This window comes from Canis lupus, unplaced genomic scaffold (assembly GCF_003254725.2).
Source record: "Canis lupus dingo isolate Sandy unplaced genomic scaffold, ASM325472v2 SANDYSCAFF122, whole genome shotgun sequence".
Lineage (NCBI taxonomy): Eukaryota > Metazoa > Chordata > Mammalia > Carnivora > Canidae > Canis > Canis lupus.
The window spans coordinates 145,162-157,120 of record NW_026019503.1 but is presented as its reverse complement, the minus strand read 5'-3'; the positions used below and the strand labels follow the sequence as shown (position 1 = coordinate 157,120).

The following is an 11,959-nucleotide window of genomic DNA, read 5'->3' as shown; positions in this document are numbered from 1 at the left end:
AGCAGCTATGTCTACAGGCCGGCAGGATGCGGGAGGGTCCTGTCTTGAATTCAGCTCTCAAAAGGAAGCATGCCTCGAAGCCGAAAGTCAGGAGGTTCAATGAATACCGCACTACTGCACCTGGAGACACAACCATTGAAGCCTTCAACTTGCCCCCTGCGTCCCATGAGCTTCTGGCATACATCTCTAGTGAGGATGTTCAAAACTCTATCTGCAGGCAGTGTGGAACTGTGAGGGACTACGTGGGGTCTCACCTCTCAGAATCAAGTTCCCCTGGACACTGCGTTCAACTAGCTTCTCTTGTATGGAAGTAGTAGCAATGTATGAGAGGAATTCCTCGGTAGTCGCTGGATTGAGTTTCAAGACACATGTCTCCTGGCCTGCACCTTCCAATTGCCTCTCACACAACTTCTGTCCCGCAACAAACCTAGGCCTGTTAGAAGCGAAGTGTACATGCAGTCAGTGTGGGACCCAGGAAATTTCTTTTTATTTATTTATGATAGTCACACAGCGAGAGAGAGATAGAGAGGCAGAGACATAGGCAGAGGGAGAAGCAGGCTCCATGCACCGGGAGCCCGACATGGGATCGATCCCGGGTCTCCAGGATCACGCCCCTGGCCAAAGGCAGACGCTAAACCGCTGCGCCACCCACGGATCCCGAGACCCAGGAAATTTAACAAAAATCCCCTACTCCTGGACAAGCAGAGGAGGACAGATTCCATTTTGTGCTACAGCTGTCACCCTCTGTATGACCCCTACATAACCTGCTTATTGCTTAAGGTGCTGCCCCACCCTAGTCAAGCTTTTGGGCACACGCTACTCAGAAATCGGCCCATAACAATGTAACCCTGCTTTGTGCCAGCCAAAACTGCGCGCCAATTCTGACCAAAGTAATAGGCCAGCTCAAATGGATACTATAGGGTAAGATGTAATTCAATCGGCCACCTGCGTGTGGACCGACATGACTGTGCAACTTTCTGTGTATCCCATGGGCCACTGCCCCTATAAAGCTGCTATGCCTTAGTCTCGGGGTCCAAGTCCCTGCTCCGCTGTGTCAGGTATACTTAGACCCACGCTCCAGCTTGTGAATAAACCCTCTTGTGTTTGCATCGGTGTCGGCTTCTCGGTGGTTTCTAGGATTCACAATCTTGGCCACAACATTTGGGGGCTCGTCCGGGATCTGAGAGACCTCCAGGACCTTATCCGGAGGATTTCACGCGTGGTGAGTGCACTCAACTTTTTCCACCTTTTGCGTGCATATTCTCTATGAGCTCTAACCTGTAGGAATTCCAATCTGTATTAGGTCAGCATTGACTTAGGCGGATGTGCTGGTGGGCCATCAACCGGGGGTCTTGAGGAGACGTCCCTTGCCCCTGCCTGGAGGATGGAGGTCCTATCTGTAAGGAGGATGGAGGTCCTCATCTGTATGGAGGATGAGCGTCCTCATATGTAAGTAGGATGGGGTCGTCATCTGTATGGATGACGGGGGTCCTCATCTGTAAGGAGGACGGGGGTCCTCATCTGTATGGAGGACGGGGTCCTCATCTGTAAGGAGGACGGGGGTCCTCATCTGTATGGAGGACGGGGGTCCTCATCTGTAAGGAGGACAGGGGTCCTCATCCGTAAGGAGGACAGGGGGTCCTCATCCGTAAGGAGGATGGGGGTCCTCGTCTGTATGGAGGACGGGGGTCCTCATCTGTAAGGAGGGCTGGCTGCCAGCCCTTCGGATTACTTTCTGTCTTGTCTCCGCAGCTGCACTAGAACGTTTGTCTGTTACTGTGCTCTTCTTACCTCTTTGCACGCTGGTCTGTGTTACCTGTTTGTGTGCTGGTCTGTGTTACTGTGTTCTTGTTAACTGTGTGTTTGACTGTGTTACTTGTGAACTGTCATAACTGTCTGTGCCTTGGTGTGGACGGGGGACATAATGGGACAGATGCAAACCATACCCTTGTCTCTTATGCTCTCCCACTTCTCGGATGTTAGGGAAAGAGCTCTTATTGTGAGCATAGACATACAGAGAGAGAGATTCCAAATTTATTGCATATCAGAATGGCCAACCTTTGACGTGGGATGGCCCCGAGAAGGAAATTTTCACCTACCTATTATCTTACAGGTTAAGGCCGTGAACTTCAGGGACAAACCAGATGGCCACCCTGACCAGATGCCCAACATCCTGGCCTGTCAGGACATGATCGAGAATTCCCCTCCTTGGCTAAAACCCGTTTTTACTCCCCAAAGCACACAACTCGCCTGAAGGTAAGGAGAGACTCCGGGTCCACCGCCAGACTCTAATGGCAGGTCTCCAGGCTGCCGCGTGCAAGACTACCAATCTGGCCAAGGTCTATGATGTGAGACAGGGTAAGGATGAGAGTCCAGCAGCCTTCTTAGAGGGAGCAATAGAGGCTTTTAGGCAGTACACCCCTATGAACCCAGAAGCCCCGGAAACAAAGGCCGCAATTATCATGGCTTTTGTTAACCAGGCCGTTCTGAACATTAAAAAGAAATTGCAAAGAGTAGAGAGACTGGGAGAGAAGAGCTTGCAGGACTTAGTGATAATAGCAGAACGAGTCTATAATAGAAAAAGTCCGGAAGAACTGCATGTTACCACCCCACACGCTATTAAAGGGGTACTCAAACAGCCCCCAGACAGCTGGATCAGCAATGCCCATCTGACCCATTATCAGAGCCTACTGCTAAACCCCACCAGAATTTTATTTAAGCCACCGACAACCCTGAATCTGGCAACGCTACTCCCTAACCCAGACTGGGACCCCCCTCTGCATGACTGTCAAGAAATTTTGGCACAGGTGTACGGAATCAGAGCTGATCTCCAGGACCAGCCACTGCCGAACGCCAATGCCACCTGGTACACGGACGACAGCAGTTTTGTCCGAGAAGGAGTCCGATTTGCGGGGGCAGCCATACCATAACCACGGAGACAGAGACCGTCTGGGCGGAGCCATTGACAGCCTAAATGTTGGCTCAATGGGCAGAACTGATCCCACTGGCCAAGGCACTGACCATGGAGGAAGGTAAACGAATAAACATCTACACCGACAGCAGGTACGCCTTTGCCACCGCTCACATTCACGGAGCCCTTTACAGAGAGAGAGAGAGCTTCTGACAGCAGAGGCAAAGACTGTTAAAAACAAAACGGAGATTCTTGAACTCCTGAGGACCCTCTGGCTGCCCAAGGCCCTAGCCATCATCCACTGTCCGGGGCACCAAAAGGCAGACACACCAGTAGCCAGGGGAAACCGGCTAGCCGATTTAAAAGCAAAGGAGGTGTCCCTTTTGGTGACCCAGGTCTTAGCAACCACGCTACCTGATCCTGGGGAACGGAACCTGCCGGACACCCCCAACTATAGTGATGCTGACTTACACTGGATCAAACGCTTGCCTATGACCCAGTGATTGTGTGGCTGGTGGAGGGCCACAGACTCCAGCATCATCTTGCCAGAGGAACTGGGACGGCGAGTCCTATCCAAAACGCATCGGAGTACTCACACGGGAACAAGGAAGATGGAAGACCTCATACGACATGCAAAGATCACTATTAAAGACTCTCGAGCAAAGATCGAGCAGATCGTGGCAAGCTGCCACTCATGCCAGTTAACTAATGCCACCGCCCATGGATCTAACCCAGGCACCTGGCTCCGGGGGGACCGCCCAGGAGCCTACTGGGAAGTGGACTTCACTGAGGTAAAACCTGGAAAATATGGATACAGGTATTTATTAGTGTTTGTAGATACTTTTTCAGGATGCACAGAGGCATTTCCCACCAAACCTGAAACGGCACAGACCGTGACCAAGAAACTGCTGGAAGACATCTTACCGAGGTATGGTTTTCCTGTTAAGATTGGGTCAGACAAGGGCCCAGGATTCTTCTCTAAGGTAACACAGGGAGTGGCACTAGTACTTGGGGCAGATTGGAAATTAGATTGTGCATATAGGCCCCAGAGCTCAGGACAGGTAGAGAGGATGAACAGAACATTAAAGGAGACCTTAACTAAATTAGCCCTGGAGACTGGCGGGGACTGGGTGACTCTCCTCCCCTTCGCCCTATATAGGGTGAGGAACTCCCCATATAAGATGGGACTGACTCCCTACGAGATCATGTTCGGTCTTCCTCCACCTGTTATCCCCATTTTAAAACTTGAGGTGCTTGCTGAATTTGATGATCACCAACTTCTTTTCTCCCTCCAAATGTCATGAACCCATGAGCAGGTGTGGCCTAAGCTGAGGGCCCTCTATGAGACTGGGCCACCCCCGGATCCCCATCGATATCAGCCAGGTGACTGGGTGTACATGTGTACGTGTGGAGATACCAACACCGGACACTTCAACCTCGCTGCAAGGGACCTACACCCTGATCCTGACCACTCCCAATGCTCTCAAGGTCGACGGGATTACTCCCTGGTCCACTACACCCACGTCCAGCCAGCTGACCCACATACCGTTCTCAAGAACTTTGTTCCAGAATGGAAAAGCCACCCGGACAAGGACAATCCCCTAAAGCTAAGAGTGCACCGTTCTCACTAATTTCACACCTCCAAGACTCCCTAGTCTGAGGTTGTCCTTCAAAATAGAAAGGGATTAGACTTAGTCTTCTTACAACAAAGGGTGTGTGTGTGGTGTGTGGGGGGGGTATGTGCTGCCTTAAACGTAGAATGCTGCTTCTTCGCTGGAATATAAATGGCAGCGAGAACAGCAACAAGGTTGGTTAAAATCCTGGTTTAATCATTCCACCTGGCTCACCCTAAGAGCAACCTGGACCCTTGATTGGATCCTGCATAGGATCCTCTGAAAAAGGGGGGAATGTGGGACCCAGGAAATTTAACAAAAATCCCCTACCCCTGGACAAGCAGAGGAGGACTGATTCCATTTTGTGCTACACCTGCCACCTCCTGTATGACCCCCACATAACCTGCTTATTGCTTAAGGCGCTGCCCCACCCTAGTCGAGCCGCTGGGCACACCCTAATCGGAAATCGGCTCAGAACAATGTAACCCTGCTTTGTGCCCGCCAAAAATGCGTGCCAATTCTGACCAAAGTAATAGGCCAGCTAAAATGGATACTATAGGGTAAGATGTAATTCAATCGGCCACCTGCGTGTGGACCGACATGACTGTGCACCTTTCTGTTAATCCCATGGGCCACTGGCCCCTATAAAGCTGATACGCCGCCTCTTAGTCTCGGGGTCCAAGTCCCTGCTCCGCAGTGTCGGGTATATTTGGACCCATGCTGGAGCTTGTAAATAAACCCTCGTGTGTTTGCATCGGTGTCAGCTCCTTGGTGGTTTCTCGTATTTGCAATCTTGGGCACAAGACCAGGGCCTGCTGCCCTGACCTCCCTTCCAGGGCCACACTGACCGCCCCACAGGCCCTCTGTGCCCGAGGCACACAGGCACGGGGATGCGGGGAGGGGAGGAAGTGCCCCGGAACCCGGCCAGCCCGGGCCCCCAGGACAGAGGGAGCACAGACCTCCTAGGTCGCTTTGCACAGACCCTGGTGACCTGAGGCTCCCTGACTGTCACTCTGTCCCAGCCCCTCCTGGCCCGGGGGCACGGGCTGAGTCCCAGTAAAGTCCGTGGGGTCCTGACCCTGGTGTCTGGCCGCCCCTGGTAGGCACGTGGGGACGTCAGCTGTGTGTATGCCTGGCGGCGCCCCTGCAGGGGCTGGTTGGGGCCTGGGTGGTGCCCCCTCCTCCTCTCTGGGGGTCTCTCCACGCCCCGTGCACAGAGTTCCTGGAGACACAGAAATGGGCTGGCTGTGCATTTTCGCACCACAACACTTTCTTGACTTGCTACAGCAAACGGGCTCAGAGCCGAGGGTGCCCACCTTCCCCTGGGGAGGGAGCCCTTTCTGTCCTTCAGGCGAGGGCAAGAATCACACGGGGTGGGGGGGCGGGGGCTGGAGTCCCCCACCTGGAAGCATGTGTGGACTCCGTTTGGGGGCGTGTGTCCCCCAAACACAGGTTTCAGCCTGAGAGACGGTTCTGAGGACAGCAGAGCTGACCTGGACCTGCAGCTCATGGGCTCCTGCGCTGGGTCCCTTCAGGGCAGCTGGACCCCGGCCTCGGGCCCCCTGGGGCCCCAGCACCTGGAGGAGCCTGCCTCCTGCTGTGGGTGTTGGTGGGGCCCACCAGCCTACCCCTGTTCTCCCCACCCTCGGGTGTCCCGGGATCCCCAGGGCTGCCCTAGGTCAGCGACCCGGATCTGTGGGGCACGCCCAGGGCCCAGGAGGACACATCCAGCTGTGGGAGGACTCGTTCAGCCTAGAGCCAGAATCCAGGCCCGGCCAGACTAATGGATCCCATTAGTCTTTGTGTTGGGCCTGGGGAGGGCTCAAATCACCCCAGCCCCCACAGAGCCCAGGGCCAGGCCAGCCCAGGTCCCTCTGGGTTAGGGGCTGGTGTCCTGTGCAGGGTGTGCCGCCCTCCAGGACGGACAGTGGGAGGAGGCAGGGCACAGTGCATCCTGTGTTCCATCCACCTGCACCCACCCTGTCAGGGGCTCCCGGCCTTCCCTCTTCCCTGCAACCCCTGGGTACTCTATGGGACACCAGGGCTTCTGATGGGAGTAGGCTGTCCAGAGAACCCCGGGGAGGCTGAGCATGTCCCACAGGGGGCAGCTGCACTGGGTGCTTGCTGGGGGCCGATGGTGTTGGGCAGAGGTATGATGGTGGTGGAGTGTGGGGGATGGTGTAGGGGGGATGGTGTGGGGGTATAGTGTGGTCAGGGATTGTGTGGGGGTGTGAGGGGGATGGTGTAGGGGGGATGGTATGGGGACAATGCCATGGGGGATGATGATGTAGGGGATGGTGTGGGGGTGGGGAATGAGCAGGATGGCTCAGGGTGCCTGCAGACACAGGGCATCCTCTTTCTCTAAGATGCACACGGAGACGTCTACAGATAATGGCGACCCCAGTCTGGGGTTTGCTGTGACACCTGCCCCAGGGGCCCCGTATGGTCAGTGCAGGGCCCTGGCTGGACCGGGGGCATTATCTGGGGGTCATCATACTATGTATGTTTACAAATTGCAAATTGTCTCAAATGAAATGCATAGACTTTAGAAATATATAAAGCATCGAGGGTGGGTGTCACCCTGACCCGTCCGGCCCTCATCGGATCGATGTGTGTCCTGTTCTAGCCACGGCCATGCCGCCTGGCCCCCAGGTCCCCTTACTGCTCCCCACGGCTCCACCCCAGCCCCTTGCCTTTCAGGCGGCTGTCCCTCAACCCTTTGGAGTTCAGCTCACATGGCAACCCCTGGAGGCCCCATCCTAGTGGCCTCCTCATCCCCGAACTCCGGGTGTGGGGGCACGGGGGTCATCCCCAGCACCTTACCATGCGGCGGTGTGTTGTTGGCTGCTGTTGCTACCCCCGGCCTCAGAAGCCCCGTGTTTCCTACCCAGAAGCCCCCAGGCCTCCCCTGGGGCCTGGAACCCCCCCCGGCCCAGGAGCCTCACCGACCCCATAGCGGGCCCAAAACATGGTGTGGCTGCCGAACGTCCTGTTGACGTCCAGGCCTATCTGCGTGATGTCCCTGGAGGAGACCAGGGCCTCCTCCTTCATTTCCTGCGGGAAAACCGGGGAGGAGGAGCCGGCATCAGGGACACAGACCCCGACCTGTCACCAGCTGCAGTCCTGGGCAGGGAGCCCTGGGGCCACCATGGGAGTGTGTCCTGCCAAAACCTCCTTCCTTCCCCTGGGAGGCCGGGGATGGCGGCAGTGCGCACCATGCCCATGGGACTTCTGTGAGGGCCTGTGCCCAGCTGTTGTGGGCTGGGAGGTGACTGAGGGTCAGCCTGGGTGGGAGGGGACAGGGGGTCAGCCCAGGTGGGGAGGTGACATGGGGGTGTTGTGCTCAAGATTGTGAATCCGAGAAACCACTAAGGAGCCAACACCGATTCAAACACAGGAGGGTTGATTTACCAACTCGAGCTTGCGTCCAAGTATACCCGACAGGGCGGAGCAAGACTTAGACCCCGAGGTGGGTTTTAGCTTAGTTTTGTTTTTTTGTTGTTTTGGTTTTTTTTTAGCTTAGTTTTAAGGGCTGGTCTCAGGGAACTCCAGAAGGGCTGGAGCAATTCCTCAAGTTCTGTTTACATTTTGATATGGGGCCTTGGAGGGCATTGAGCTCTGTTCTTATTCTAATAGGGGCTTCCTGCCCTTGGCTTGGGCTCAGTTTTTATTGTAATGTGGGGCTTTCTAGGACATTAAGCTGTAAACTTTTGTTTTTTTTCCCGTAACTGAAGTAATGTAAATTTCAGCTCTTATTCACAGGGACCTGGGATGGCTGGACATGTGCTAACGCTGAACATAAAGTGGAATGGCCTTAATTTTCTTGGCCTCCACATGTCCCATCCTATCTAGCTCCTTCCCCCTTCCCCAGAGCTCCTAAGAGAGCAATTGCAAATGACCTCTGGTGCTAGCATGTGTTGGGGGACAGGCCCAGGGATTTGGGATCAAGAAGACCTGGAGCTCGGGCCTCCTGGGTGGCTGTGCAGTGGGATTCCATGCTGCAGACTCTTATTCCCTAAGGCTATCTTGACAACTGACTTTGTACATAGAAAACCTCTCCTTTGTCTTTAAAAGATGAAGAGCCAGTCAAAGCATTTTTTCTCTGCCCATCTGATTGCTCAGATTCCAATGTGAGACGTATTTCCTGTTAATAAGGATAATTTACTATCCGTAGTACTATGGTTAAAATATTCTGACACAAGTAGTTCAGAGGGATGAGGGTTTCTCATCTCTTTCTTCACAGTTGAGTCACTCATAAGGAAATGCATCTTTATGGATTTGGAACGAACTGAGAGACATTATTACCAATGGTCCTATTACTATGTGAAGGATTCTTCCCTGAGATTCTTCCCCTGTTTTAACTGACACTGAAACACTGCGAACTCTTTGGAAGACAAATGTCCAGGAAATAAATGTTATGCATTGCTAATTTTAAATGCACTTGCAATATGGTGTCTAATATAAAAGAAGTATTTTTATCTGATATTTGCTATTTATTATCCTTTCCTGCTTTTCAGGTTGAGGAGGCATTATACGTGCTCATAAGTGTTTTTCTTTCCTTCTGATATAAAATTCTTACTTTGTTCCCATTGAAGGAACTCTTTAAGAATAAGGCAAAAATTAATTAAACTATTCTAAAATCTTCACACTTGGAGCCTGATTCATTTATGTCAATTTTCAAAATAAATCTTATTGATTAGAAAAAAAAAAGATTTATAGGGAAATTGAGAAGATAGTACAGAGAATTCTCATGCACTCGCACTCAATTTCTCCAATTATCGATATCTTATATTAGTACGGTACAAATATTAGCGAATGAATCAATATTAAAATATTCGCATTAACCAAAGACCATACTTTATTCAGATTTCCTTTTTTTTTTTTTTTGCTAAGTTACCATCCCTCATATCACATTAAACTTGTCATCATGTTTTCTTAGGCTCCTCTGGATTTTGACAGTTTTTCAGCCTTTTCTTCTTGTTGTTGAACTGGAACACTTTGAGAAGTAGAGTATTTTGTAAAATTTCCCTTAGTTGGGACATGTCTGTTGTTTATCTCATGATTGAACTGTGATTGTGGATCATATACAGAGATATACTGCCATTTTTATTATATCATATAGGGGATAGATACTATCAACATGATTTATCAGTCTTGGGAGGCAGATGTCTGCTACCCACTCCTACATGGGAGTTAGAACCTAGCTACACTCTAATTGAAGAAGGCCATTGGAAATCGCTGTATTCAACTCAGATACACGGGAGTATAGGCCTGACGCTTCCACATGCTTTTCTCACAACCTCTCCCAGCACCTACCATCAGGATGTTAGCAGCTAAGTCTACAGGCAGGCAGGATGCGGATGGGTCCTGCCCTGAGCTCAGCTCTCAAAAGGAAGCATGCCTCGAAGCCAGCTTTCTACTAGCTGCGTTTTAATGGCCATGAGAACGTAGCAGCATTGTAAGTCAGGAGGTTCCATGTACACCGCTCTACTGCACCTGGAGACACAAGCATTGAAGCCTGAGCTAGGCCCTTGTGTCCTATGAGCTTCTGACAAACTTGTCTAGAGAGGAGGTTCGAATTTCCATCTGAAGGCTGTGAGGAACTGTGAGGGACTGGGGGTGAGCTCAAGTCTCAGAAGCAAGTACCCATTGGACACTGAGTTCAACTAGCTTCTCATGTAAGGAACTTAGTATGTAGCACCAAACTAAGAGAGCAGTTCCTCAAATATCTCTGGATTGGGATATGAGACACTAGTCGTGTGGGCCGGCACCTTCCACTAACCTCTCACAACCCTTCTGTCACGCATCAAGGCTAGGCCTGATAGGAGCGAAGTGTATCTGCAGTCAGCATGTGGGAGGTACAGGGCATGAGTTCAACTCTCAGAAGTGTGTATGCTTTGCAGGCAGATGTCTGCTAGACACTTATTGATGGGAGCTAGAAGCCGAGCTACACTCTAATTGAACAAGGACGTTGGCAATCGCTGTATTGAACTGAGATACACGAGAGTACAAGCCTGTCACTTCCACGTGCTTTTCACACAACCTCTGTCAGCACCTAACATAAGGATGCCTGGACCTATGTCTACAGGCAGTTATGATGCGGGAGGGTCCTGCCCTGACCTCAGCTCTCACAACGAAACATGCCTAGAAGCCAGGTTTCAACTAGCTGCATTCTTATGGCAGTGAGAATGTAGCAGTATTCTCAGTCAGGAGGTTCCAAGATTACCACTCTACTGCACCTGGGGACACCTTCCAGGTCGGCATTGTTCCACTTGCGTCTCAGAATCCTCTGACAAACGTCTCTGGTGAAGACGTTCGAAACTCACTCTGCATGCAGTGTACAACTGTGAGGGACTGAGTGTGAGCTCAACTCTCAGAAGTAAGTTGCTTTTGGACAAGGCGTTCAGCTAGCTTCTCACCTATGGAACTTGGTATGTAGCACCAGTCTAAGACAGGAATTACTAGGAAATCGCTGGATTGAGCTTGGAGGCACTACTCTTCTGTGCCGGGACATTCCACTTACCTCTCACAACACTTCAGTCACGCATCGAGCCTAGGCCTTTTAGAAGCGACGTGTACCTGCAGGCAGGATGTGGGAGGTACAGGCCATAAGCTCAACTCTCAGAAGTGTGTATGCCTGGGAGGCAGATGTCTGCTACCCACTCGTACATGGTAGTTAAAACTTACCTACACTCTGAAGAAGGCCATTGAAAATCACTGTATTCAACTCAGATACACGTGAGTTCAGGTCCGACGCTTCCACATGCTTTTCTCACAACCTCTCCCAGCACCTAACATAAGGATGCTAGGACCTATGTCTACAGGCAGTCAGGATGCGGGAGGGTCCTGTCCTGACCTCAGCTCTCACAAGGAAGCATGCCTCGAAGCCAGCTTTCCACTAGCTGCGTTGTTATGGCCGTGAGAACGTAGCAGCAATGTAAGTCAGGACGTTCCGTCAATACCGCTCTACCGCACCTGGAGACGCAACCATTGAAGCCTGCAGCTTGCCCCTTGCGTCCCATGAGCTTCTGACAAACCTGTCTAGTGAGGATGTTCGTAACTCCATGTGCAGGCAGTGTGGAACTGGGAAGGACCGTGTGTCAGCTCACCTCGCAGAAGGAAGTTCCCCAGAGTGACAGCTTTCAACTAGGTACTCAGGTTTGGAAGTTAGTATGTAGCTCCCTTCTGAGGGAGGAATTCCTCCGAAGTCGCTGGATTGAGCTAAGAGACACTTGCCTCTCACAAAACTTGCGTCCCGTATCGAACGAAATCCTTTGGAAGCGAAGCGTACAGGCGTTCAGCATGTGGGAGGTACAAGCCATAAGCTCAATCCAAAGGAGTGTGCATGCCTTGGAGGCAGCTGTCCCCTAGCGCGAAATTGACAAGGCAGACAGTTGGTTCTCACTTCGCTACTGTCCCGCATACAACGAAATGC

At 51.9% G+C, this 11,959-nt stretch overlaps 1 long non-coding RNA gene across 1 annotated transcript; it reads left to right on the top strand.

Moving 5' to 3' along the window:
- The first annotated feature begins 823 nt into the window (after positions 1 to 823).
- On the top strand, positions 824 to 5,257 carry LOC118351561 (uncharacterized). The gene is made up of 3 exons (XR_007409592.1): positions 824 to 1,222; positions 1,304 to 1,449; positions 2,114 to 5,257. It is a non-coding gene; the product is annotated as an uncharacterized LOC118351561 (long non-coding RNA).
- Positions 5,258 to 11,959: the final 6,702 nt, after the last annotated feature.